The following is a 13,349-nucleotide window of genomic DNA, read 5'->3' as shown; positions in this document are numbered from 1 at the left end:
TAGATCATAGTTTTTGGGGAAAGCATGGAGAACAGAAGGTAAAACAAGAGGTTTATACCGATCTGGAATTTTACAACGTGTAGGGGTATGTATAGCAGGTATAGAATCAGTCTTGGTCTCTTGAGGCTCATCAATTTGAAGATGGTCATCACAAGATTTAGAAGAAAGGTCTTGATCAAGCTCAAAGGCATGCAAATCTTTGGTATTCACAATCTTCAAAGGGAAAGAATCAACTGCAGGCCTGGGATCTTTTCTCAAGCATACTATACTTTGCAAAGCCTTCTTTACATTCTCAGGAAAAGAGAAGAAATAATTTAGAACAAAGAACAAAATGTCTTGGATGCAATTCCCACTTGAATACCTGATCTATCCATATTGTCCCTTCATGTTTCTACTGGTCAGGATCATCCTCCAGTGGAGTCTTTGGATCTGATCTCAAAACTAATTTAGAGTCGCCAGGTGAATGATTTTAGCCTTGCCAGTGTCTGATCGTTGTCCACCATCAACAATCAGATCTGAACTTGATACATGTACTGGGGCAATTAACAAGTTAGATGTCACGATTACAAGCTAGGCCGGAGATTGAATGAAGCAGCGTTTATCTACTTCCGCTAGTGCAAAGCAAAAGCGTTTCGAAGGCTACCTGGCATAACTTCAGGCTCCATCTGTAGCTTATAAAACAAATGACATCAACAAGCAAACCATGTTCTTCCCCAGTATGGTCGCCACTATGTTAACGCTCGAATTTGCCCCAGGCTGAGGAAGGCAAAACTCAAGGCAACATCAAACCATGCTCAGCCTCGTAGCTAGCCCTACGAGGACAGGAGAGGGCTCTCTCCGGGTCAATCTCAGAAAAATATAATCAATGAGGCTCGAGATGACTGAAATTGTAACTAATCTTAGGCTAGGTATTAAGTGCAAGAGGTTTAAAGGTGATTTTTTTGGGGTTTTTGTTGAATCAAAGGGAAAAGGCAATTTTGGGTGCGGGGATGAGACACAGTTTCTGCAGAGGTCTGATTGGAGCAAGGTAGGCAATTGTTTGATGCCTTAAAAGATAATGAGGTGAGTAGATCAGACAGGTGAGGAGATAAGGAGAGCAAGGAAACCTCAATAATTCTCCTTAAACATATGAAAACATAGGAGATCAAACAAACTTAAAGGCAGAGCATTACAGATTATGAATTCTACCTTAACACTTCATTTGTTCAATTGCAGAAGATGAGAGAAGGAAAATGATACACATAACAACTTACAAGTACTGAAAGAAGCACACCATCAAGACATAAAGCCACATGAATTCCAAATAGTGCTGCAAAACCCTAGTCTTTCCTTTGCCAAAATGCTGAAGTAAAATGTACAATAGAGTCTCAAAACCTTTTCCCCAAGAGTCCAACCATGAAAATGACTAAGAAAATACATAATATAGGCAATCCAACCCATTCCCTTGCCTCTAGGGGTCGAGCTCATCATCCTAGGAGCTGTTTCAACCAATTCTAAACAAAGCACTACAATCTAGGCAGTCAAAACAACTTGCCTCTATAAGGTAGGAAACTGATCCATTCATTTAATTTTCCCTTTTTAGTGAATGAATCTTCTAGAACAAGTAATAAAATGCCAAAATTACATCATGTTTCATTAATTACATCAAGAGGAGTAAAAAAATCACATCACAAGTCAAAACTGGTCAAACTGGCTTCGTTTCCTGAGCTAAAGATGAAAATTGTGCCAAAAAACCCTGTGCGCCGCGCACCTGAGCCCTATCCGCCGTGCGCCTTTCCACCTGTTTTTGGGGCACTACACGACATCCAAATTGAGCTCAGTTTATCTTGTTGGAAAGCCCTGGATGTCTACTTTCCAACCCAATTGGAATTTTCCAATTTGGTGTCCATTTGCCCCTCCAAAAGTGCATTCTCCCGGAAGTACTTCCTGTTGGTGCAAAAGGTGGCAGAAAGGTGATTTTCATGGTGTTTTTGAGCCTTTTGGTCACCCAGAACTTGATGAAATGCTTTGGCCATAGCTTAGCATGTATATTTCATCATGACAAATCCAACACTACAAGCCATTTGTGATTTGGACCTCCCAATCTTATGGGTTGCGCACGGCGCGCTACGCGTTGAGCCAAAAAACCTGTTTTTAGGACAAAATTTTCAAAAATGACAAAAAATTCTCCGAATTTGCCCAAATTCAGAGTAAAGACCCTCTATCATGTATTGTGCCCCGCCAATGAAGCCTTGGCCAAAATTTGGAGTGGATCGGGCTTTTTCTGCCGTTTTAGTGCCTTGCTCAATCGCCTCTTAAGGATCTTCATTTTTGCTTTGCAAACATGCATGCGAGCCCAATAGTGAGTTTTCATATGACGAAGCATGTCCTTGTCTCTGTTTTCCTTTGCCAACAGTTTCTCTAAATGAGTGTTCACCCGGATGAGCATAGACTCTCGATCAATCGGTGTCAAATCACCGGGTCTCTTTCGGGCCAATTCTCGGTCTTCCCGGATTTGCCGTAGCTCATAAAGTGTATGTTCATCTTCCAGTTGTTTGTTGCGCTGCTCCAAGTAGTTGATCGTCCACTTAGCCATCTGCAATTTCTTTTGCAGTGAGTCATTTTCAGCCCTTTGTTGTCGGATGATCTCTTTTAGCTTCGAGCTAGGAGAGCTCGCATCAAGATCAATGATATCCGTGTCCTGACCTCCTGAAGGACCCTCATCAAACATGGGCCTCTTGCCCATATCCTGGATATGTACCTGTGCTGAAGAAGAAGGCGAGACCCTTTCCACATGATGTGGAGATAATACTCACTGTGCTGATGAAGTCAACGAGACCCCTTCCACCCCAGGTGGAGATAGTACTCGTCGTGTAGATGCAAATAAGGCCCTGTGGCCTTGCTGGTATGTCACATATGGAGGAGTACTTATATGCTCAGTCTCGGGAATGCCTAGCTGGTGTGAAGGCGCTCTCTCATCATGAACTATCTCGGGAGGCAGTTGTAGCACTGCGAAGTAATCACGGGAGATGAAATCCTCCCAAGTAATGCCCTGCTGTGCCAACTGATGCATCACTATGATTTTGATCAACGCATAATGATATATGCTCTTATGCTGATGTGTTGGGCTCTTCCTTTGTATTAAAGGCACCATCCTCTCTATGTTGCGACACATGAAAAACGGAATGTTCATCATACGTACCCTCGTGAAATGCATCAACAAACGGACATGGTACGCATAGAGACGCGAGAATCTGCCCTCGCAACTGAAATATCGAATGATGAGTTTCATCAATGGTGCATACTCATCCCTCAGGAATCCGAAAGGAAAAACTGCGCTCAAGTGTCTCATATACCTGGGTTTGATATATGGCTCATAGTAGAATCTGTCTAACAGCTGGCGTTTATTCCATTCCTCCCCTACATTTGGCATCCTGGTGGCCTGAGCAATAGTCTCGGGTGACAAGGTGAAATTCACTCTGGCAAGTTTTACATGACCATCCTGTAAATGTAGAACAAATAAACGGACTAGTTCCCGATGATGCTGGATTTGTGAGATCATATCACAGTATTGGAAACATGATTGACGCCGAAAACAATCCATTGCAAGTGGGCAAGCTTGCAATTGGGCCAAAGAAGTAGGCTCCTCCCTGACATGTTGACCACTTTTGCCACTTCTGCGAGACCTCCGTGGCACATTTGGCACATTTACCTCCGGTGTAGAATCACTATCATACTCCTACTCATAGACTGACTCGGTCTCTAACATGTCTTTGAAAACAAGATAGCTGCAATTTTGTGCGGAGAGGAGGCGAGTTCATGCGTTTCCAAGCAAATTTTGGGCTTAAACCCCAATGCGTCGCGCGCCTCACCCAACGCGCCGCGCGCCTCTGATGCACCGCGCACCTAGTCCAATGCGTCGCGCACCCCTGAAACTGCTCCAACTTCCTCACAAACTCACAATTTCGCTTTGGAATGATGTTCTTCACTCTTGGCATGCAAAATGAGTTGAAAATGTCATGAAATATCTATATAAAGACTCCCTTTTGATTTTTGCTTGGTCCATGACCCATTTTGTAATGTTTTGTCGTTGACAATTTTTCAAGATTAATAGACTTCTGACCTTTTTGGTTTCCTCCTTAAATTTGGTTGAAATAATGATTTTCTTTGCAATTCTTTGCAGGGATAGCTATGATATGATCTGGCAAAGGAGACCAAGGCTGCGCTTGGACGATTCAAGAACTGAAATTTTTTGAACATTTTTACAAAAATGAGATGACAACTTATCTTCAAAACAGAGTTTTGAAGAGAAGTCCTAATTTATCTGTATAATGGTGAAAATTATTGAAGTAACCACCTATCGAGGACATCCCTCTGGCCTGCTGGTCTTCTTAGACTTTGTAAAACAAGACTGACTCAACCCAAGACCTAATGACCAAGAACCATTGTTATGACCCAGAAATTTGAAACAGGACTGTACATGACCTTTGAAGACTTGTTTTTATGAATAGACCTGAACCAGCAGTGCCAAGCACGAGGGGAATGAGTAACACAAACCATTCCGTCAGAGTTATGGCATGCCTAACGAAATGCAACTAATCGAAATTGATGGGACACCTAAACATGAAATGCAAAAAAGAGCTTTGATCTCTAACGTAGGGATAACTAGACCGACTCTAACAGACCCGTCGAATCATGTGATGATCTTTCATCTGTGGTGTTCATCTAACACTCTAAATGATGATTCGATTAGGCTTCGCCTTTTTCAGCGAACGTTAACTGGTCCGGCAGAAAAATGGTATATCGAATTGCCTAGAGCTTCATTGGATAACTTCAGCACCCTAGCCACAACCTTTTTAACCCATTTTCAGTTACCCATAAGGTACGAAATGGGAACAAAGATTCTCACCAATTTCAAGTAGACAACGGCCACTCACATATCTGATCATATTCATGAGTGGCGACGTCGTCGTAGAATGGTGAAAACATATGTTCCTGATCAGCTGCTAGCTGAATGGTTTATTAAGTCATTACTACCTTCTATTACAGAAGATGTGGCAAAGGGAGGAGTCGTCACTGAAGAACAAGTAATTGCTCATGTGCAATATCTATACTTGATATATAATCAGTCTGGCACGCTCTACGATAAAATCCCTGATGCTCCTAGACCGGAATTCTCTGTTCCCCCCCCTCCCAAATCAAGCAAAGACTCTCATGCCGGCGATGGCGTGATAGGTGCAACTAGCGCGAAAACCGTAAAATCTACATCAAAGAAGGCTCGTACGGTTCCAAGTCAAAATTCAAATGAGGAACTTCTCGCCTCAGAGGTAAACGCCGTGTCGACTGACAAACGCAAAGAACCAAAGCAACTAGGGGGCAAGAAGAAAAAGAAAGGGAAGAAGAAAAAACAAGAGGAGGCGTCTCCTGAAAATCTTCTGCAAACCCTTCTGGAGATAGGAAAACAAGTCATCCATGCTTCATATGTGATGAGGATCATTGGACGAAAGATTGTCCACATAAAGCCGAGCTTAGAAAATTCCTTAAGAATTCAAAAACCTCGATGGTATTAACTGATCCATTTCCAAATCCAGGAACAAATCTGGTTTCTAGTGACAATGCTTCCCCGTCCCAAGTGCTAATGTTGTCAGTTTCGAAGCAACAAAATGATTCTTTGATATCGACAAGGAATAAAGATTATGGGAATCCATAGCTTTCGGACAACAAGGCTAATGATCAACCTAGTAGTTTGACAACAACTTCGACCGAAGTTGTGCCACCCATCATTCCTGAGCTAACAATAAAGCCGCCAAAGGGAGTAGCACACAAATCAACATTTAATCCTCGTGCCAGAGAAGCACATCATTATAATATAGTGGAGGATCTGGCCCAATCACCGTCCGCTATGTCGACACTTGAGGTACTGCAAAATTGCCCCTCCCAAAAATATGCTTTATTATCAGCGATAGGTGGGATTGACCCAACGGATTCCAATCTTGTGTCCTTTAATCACAAAGGATATGACCCTTAGTTACCAGCTCAACTAGCTTTCCTTATTCAAGTGAAAGCCCTCGACAAAACTGTTCATCGAACCATTATTGATGAGGGGGAATCTACATGTATTATGTCGATGAGTTGCTGGAAAACTTTAGGATCTCCACCCTTGTCGCAATCTTCGACGACATTAAAAGCATTTGATGGATGAACATACACCCCATATGGGATTTTAAGTAACTTTCAAGTCGAACTGGGGGGAAAAACGGTAGAAATTGATGTTGAAGTGATCGACAGAAACCTCGATTACAACATCCTACTGGGAAGGCCCTGGATATATGCTATGGCTGTTGTTGTGTCGACCTACTTCAGGAAGATTGCATTTCCCTTCCAAGGAAGTATTACAATCATCGACTAGCAAACATTTCTCCCCAACAGTTCACAAGTTACGGGAAGCATTCCGATGATCCATGGAAGCCCTCATTCGCTTCAAAATATCGGAGTAGACCTACTAAAAGACCCTATATTAATTGGGACTTTCACCCTACCGCCTCCAATCAATCTGGCAGAAGTGGCAACGGTGGGAACCTGCAATATGATATCTTTTATTCAAAAGATGTCCAAAAATGATATTAACATGGATTATCTGCAGGTATTGCCTCCAAGCCCAGTAGAAATATTGTAGCAATCAATGTTTTCGGCATGGGAGGCAAACCCAAATCAACGCTCATTAAGCGTTTGGATATACAAGTCTAAGGAATATGGTACCCCTTCAGATCCTTGGACGCAAGTACATTCTACAAACGAAGGAATTGTTCAGTCAATGATGATTGACGGGGCACCATGGGAAGATTACCACCATCATTCTCATCTTTCGAATTACAAGGAAGATACTCCTAGTGACCTTCATCATCCCTCAATTTTTGATTTTCTATAAAATACTGTAAACATGGTGGATTCCGAACGAAACTTGTCCAATATTGAAGAGACTATCGCCATAAATATCTCGACCAAAACAGATGTTGTAGAGAATATTCATGTCGGAAAATCTTGTTCTCCTTCAGAACTGGAAATATATTACGCTCTTTTTCACGAGTTCAGAGATGTCTTTGCTTGGTCGTATGATGAAATGCCAGGCATTGACTCGAGCATAGTTGAACACGAAATTAAGATGTATCCAGATGTCAAACTGGTACGACAATGGCTACGGCAGGTGCACCCCAAGAAAGCCGCTGCCATAAAGGCAGAAGTTGAAAAACTTCTCCATGCTGGTTTTATTTACCTGGTTCCTCTAACCGATTGGGTATCGAATATTTTTCCTGTAATGAAAAAACAAGGAACGATTAGAGTGTGCGTCGATTATAGGGATGTAAATCAAGCTTGTCCGAAAGACAACTACCCTACACCCTTCATTGACCGGATAATTGATGAATGTGCCAGATGTGAAATATTTTCATTTATGGATGGATTTTCCAGGTATAATCAAATATCCACCCACAGGACCAGTCAAAGACTGCATTTATCTGTCCATGGGGCACATTTTCATATCGCAAGCTACCCTTTGGTTTAAATAACGCAGGGGAAAAATTTCATAGGGCAATGAATTATGCCTTCCATGACATCAAAAACATCGTTCAACCATATCTCGATGATCTTCTGGCTCATTCGCGAAAGCGGATTGATCATCCGCAGCATTTGAGAGCGATATTTCTACGTTTCCGACACTACAAGATACGACTCAATCCACACAAATGTGTGTTCTGTGTCAGTTCTGGTCATTTACTTGGCTTTGTGGTCTCAAAGGACGCGATTCGTCTCGACCCATGTAAGGTTCAGGCAATCATTAATTTGCCTCCACCTTCAAATTTGCTTCAGATTCAGAAACTCCAAGGGAAAGCAAACTTTTTGAGGAGGTTCATTCCAAATTACGCCGAACTTCCTAAAGGTTATACTCATCTATTGAAAAAAGAAGTACCCTTCATCTGGGATCAAGTCACGGAAGCTTCCTTTGATGCTTTAAAGGAATCCCTAATAAAAGCATCATTAATGTATGCTCCTAATTATCAGAAAGACTTTAACCTGTATCAGGTTGTAGCGGATACGACCATCGCAATGGTTTTAGTTCAAGAAGACAATGGAATTGAACATCCTATATATTATTTGAGTAGAAACTTAAATAATACAGAAAGAAAGTACTCCTACGTTGAAAATCTAGCTCTCACAGCCGTTAAGCGATACAAAGATTTCGACACTATGTCCTCTTTCGAAAAACTACCATTTTGTCAGATTGCAACCTCATGACTTATATATTGTCGCGACAGTTGCTGGGGGGCAAATATTCAAAATGGATAGCAATTCTACAAGAGTTCGATCTGGAATTTATAAAATCCAAATCGAAGAAATTCCCGGTTTTCGCGGAGTTACTATGCGATCTCCCATCGTCGTCCAACGATGCAACCTCAGAAGAAGCGATCGTGGACGAATCTTTGTTTCTGATATCTTCAAGCAATCCGTGGTATGGAGACATAATAATCTATCTCCAAACCCAAACATATAGGTCTAATACATCGCGCGCAGAACAAATACGAATTCGATACCGAGCAAAAGACTACATGATCGTCGGTGACACGCTTTACCGTCGTGGTGTCGATACAGTTCTGCGAAGGTGCCTCACCCACGAGGAGGCCGAAAAAGTCCTAAATGATTGTCATTCAGGCGCATGTGGGGGGAATCAATCTGGTTACGCTACGACACAAATTTTTTTATGAGCAGGATACTTTTGGCCAACAATGTTCAAAGATTGCATAACCGCAGTCAGAAATTGCCATGCCAATCAAATCTTCGATCGCAAAACTAGAATACCACCCGCACCTCTGCAACAAGTAGTTACTGTTGGGCCATTCGCCAAATGGGGCATAGATTTCATGACATGTAACCCCACCTCGGCCGGGGGGCATGGGTATATCATAGTCGCAGTAGACTATTTTACCAAATGGGTCGAGGCAATGCCTACATTTAACAACAGCAGCGAAACGGTTGCCCTCTTCTTTTTCAATCATGTAGTCTCCAGATTCAGCGTTCCACAGGCCATAGTCACAGATCATGGATTGCATTTTCACAATCACATGATGGTTGAGTTGGCTTCCAAATTAGGGTTGTCCCATGACAGCTCTACTCCGTATTATCCGCAAGCTAACAGACAAGTTGAGGCAATCAACAAGGTCCTGAAGTGGATGCTGCAAAGGATGATTGGAGTCCATAAAATGAGTTGGCACCTGATCTTGTACTCAGCCTTGTGGGCATACCGGACATCGGTGAGGAATGCAACCAGGTTTACACCCTTTCAACTGGTGTATGGCCTGGAAGCGATCTTACCAATTCAGTGTGAAATCTCGTCCCTCAAACTCGCGGTCGACCTTCTCCCCGGAACTTCAGAAGAGGAGGCTCGTCTCTTGGAACTAATCCAATTGGATGAAACCCATCGTGATGTCGCTTTGGCTAACGAAGCCCATAAGAAACGAGTCAAGGCGCAGTTCGACAAGAATGTCAAACCCCGTGTCTTCTCAGAAGTTGACCTGGTCTTACTTTACGACCAGGAGTCTGATAATTTGGGAGTAGGTAAGTTCAAGTCTTTATGGATGGGCCCCTATATTGTTAAGCATGTATTAGCAAAATGAGCCTATGAGTTAGTGAATTATGATGGGATTCCACTAGTGCAACCCCGTAACGGGTTGTACCTTAAGCGTTACTATGCTTGACTCAAGATAGTAACCCCTATGCTTTTGTTACATTTTTGTTTTCACTAAGGGTAATTGTTTTGGTTAAGTGATCCGCTTTTACATTTGTTGTAGATGTCGAACCTATTGGAATCATTTGTTGGATATGCCGATGGAGCGAGTCGTAGTTCGCAGAACCTATCTTCTGCGGCCTGGGCCATCTTTGATCCAAGCGGCGAGTTAGTAAGTTTGAGAGGGGTATGTATTGGTCGGTCAACGAAAAATATTGCTGAATACAGAGCGTTGATAAAGCTCCTCTCTGATGCCATCACACGTGGCATACGCTGACTCATCGTCAGGCTAGACTCACAACTCGTCATCCTACAGCTCACTGGTATCTACTCCATACGGAATCCAACTATCTATCGCATGTTCCTAAGGGTCAAGATTTTGGAAAGGCAGTTTGATTCTATCTAATATCAGCATATTTCCAAAAACTTAAACACACTAATGGACTCATTGGAAAATTATGTGTTAGATAGACATTTGCAACATTTATAAAAGAAGCATTTCATCAATATTTGCATCAAGATCATGTAACTTAACCAAAATAAAGCTCCGAAAATCAAAAATATATATATAACTATTTATGGTTTATACATAATGTTCTGTAACCAAGACAAAATCAGTCAAATGGCCCAAAAATCAAATTTCTAGGGGCACCCTAGTCTAATGATGGCGGTGATAACAAGTCACCGCCTGTGTAATCATGCGTAAAAGCCTAGTCCATCGACTCGACACGCCAGTAGTATGTCGCTGCAACCTCAGAGGCAACTCGTTGCTCCTCATGTCTGGAATACCAAGAGTGAGACCCTTGACCTAATCCTGTAATGCTGAAAGAGTCTCGGCCACATCAAGGTCGCGAAGGATAGCCCTCCCCATAGCCTCTCCTGCTGGAATGGCAGCTGGTGCTCTCAGACGTACTGCTGGCCGAACTGGTCCAATATCTGCATGAGCACATAATTTTTGATTAGTCTTGATAGAAGAAAGAATGAGAACATTATAAAAAAATGATAAACATAGATATGGTCAGAGAATTTACCGATAGCACCCCACTGCTCAACAGCCGGCAACACCAAATCTGGGTCACCCCGGAAATCCATACCAGCATATGGACACTCGGAAAAAACCATCTCCTGACTGTTGAACCACTTGAAGAAGGTATTAGAGAAGGAAACCTGGGACTGACCAACATTTCGGGCCATGAGGTCGACCCATCTCTGCATCCGTGGCTCAGTCGGTGGAGGTAAACTAAGTGAAATGTACTGCGGCTGCATCAGTGGGATCTTTTCCAAGGCGAAAGCGGTCAAAATAGAACCATAGCCAAAATTCTTGGATTTTCCGCTTTTTACCTTGGTCACTTGTTCTTTCATCACAGGGAGTACTGCGTCACACCAGTTGAACACCTTTGGTTCAAGGCATTCCATGGCGTACTGCATATAGGACCTATTAGCCACGTGAAGAGCCGCATTACCAGCCAATCTAGCAAAAGTGAACAAAATGGTCCTCAAGGACCGGCCAGTGACATCTCGGATGTTGATCTTGCTATCCCTACTCGGCTGAGATCCCTCTCTGCAATACCGGTGAATATAATCTCTCACGGATTCGCCCCCACGGGCGAAACCTGATAATGAGAGAGGGCACCACGCCTCGATAAACCAGGCAAAAAATAGATGTCCATGACATTCAAGGGGATGGATTTGCCTCTGATCTGAAACACCTGGTTGGTAGGATCCCATGCATCGAGAAAATATTGCAATAAGTTGATTTGTTGCCTCATGCTAGAGATGCAGAAAAACTTGAGCAGACCACAGTTCCATAGTGCAGTTACCGTACCCGGATCATGTAAAGCAACCATGTCCTCTTCTTCATGCTCGCATTCTCACCATGTAACAACCATTTTTCTCCGATGAATCTCTACAAAACAAGCAAGAGAGGAGTCAGGGTCCTGATTTGGCAAAAAACAGGCAAAAATTCCATGAGAAAACAGTGCAAAAGTTTCCCTTCTCGCGTCCATCGCACCCTAGCAGTGTACTGGGTGAGATGCATACCGACTGGCCAACAGCCAGGCCAGTATGCATCGCACCTTTCGATATAGTAAGGGTGCGATGGAGCCAGGGCAAATTTTTCAAACCCCAGGGGCTCAGAAAAATAGGGAAACATGCTCAAAATTCAAAAAGGAAGGAATGCAATTGAAGAGCTCAGGTTTAACTCCTACCTAGTCCAGACAGTGCCAAGAATCATCCACAGAATCTCCCGAAATCAGCTAGTGAAAATCAAGGGGGAAAGGCACCTCCAAAGCTCCAACAAACCAAAGTTCAAATGAAATGGTAAAATGAGGGGTAAAAAACCACTTTTAAATTAGTTTTCATGTAATTCGAGTAAAGTATTAGTGTTTTAACTCATTTTTCAAGCATGTATTGTTCATTTCTAATCGGTTTGATGAAGCAATTGAATAGGAAGTACAACCGTCGAAAGAACAAAGTGGTTACCGGTGAAATCAAATAATCAATGACCATTATCACGAGCAGTTTTTATGTGAAGTTCAAGGTCGTTAAAAATTAAACCTAAGCAATGAGCAAATGTTTCCCCAAAGTTTAAGCTCATTAAAAAATGAACCAATCTCCGGTAAATAACCATTTCGAATGCATTATCATCAGCTCCTGAGCCTTGGTCGTGTTCTCATCATCACCTCCACTCTATTTTAGCTGAGCATTCACCTCCATTTGATTGTTTACCCCTTTTTGAGGAACAGCTGCAAAGAGTGATCCTGTTAGCCATCCTTGTGACACTGTCGTGATTGGAAAATTCCAAACCTTACCTGGAATCAGCTGCTACCTGAAATTATCACTCGTTCCTCAAAAAACGAGTCTCCTTTAAGCTCTTTTCATCTGACTTGTAAAATATGAAAATATTGCCGAGAAGTTGCCTCTCCAACTCGTTAAAGCTACCGGGAGTGTTATCCCTCCTCTAGATTTTAATCTTTTTGGACCTGAGGGATTATTACACAAAAAGATCGAGCGCTTGTTTTGTTCGGCTCGTTAAAATTATCGAAAATTCATCCCTTTCGTATTATTTTATACTTTTTCGGACTTAAGGGATTATATGATGAAAAAGGATTATTGGAGTTTCCTTTACATCCCTTTCAGACTCTCTAAAATTGAAAAGGACCGAGTTATCTTTGTCGTTAAACTCATTAAAACCAATAGCGACAAACTTGTCCATATAGACAAGAACGAGTTTCACTGTCGCTAGGCTCATTAAAACATAGCGACGGGTTTTCCCGAAGGGAAAATTATAGAACAAGCATATGTTATCCTCCTCAAGCTTGATAAAAATAAAGAGGTACTGGTTAGCAATGACTGGGGAAAAATTGGGAAGAAAACTTGAAGAAACTTTATTGGTAGCAAAGTCGCTCTTGAACATGACACTTTCACTCCATGTCTGAGTCGGGTTGGGTTATTCCGTTCACCGGTCATATTACCATTGGTCCATCATACCATCCATCTTTGGGGTTAATGCTACCAATCCATTTCAAGTGTCACCGATATGTTCAAGAGAATTTGATCAGAGAATTCACCAACCCATCTTGTGTCTCATCCA

This window comes from Pinus tabuliformis, chromosome J (assembly GCF_031772625.1).
Source record: "Pinus tabuliformis cultivar Carrire ecotype Pingquan chromosome J, CPIR1, whole genome shotgun sequence".
Classification (NCBI taxonomy): Eukaryota; Viridiplantae; Streptophyta; class Pinopsida; order Pinales; family Pinaceae; genus Pinus; species Pinus tabuliformis.
The sequence above is the reverse complement of the archived record's forward strand: the minus strand, read 5'-3'. Positions refer to the sequence as shown.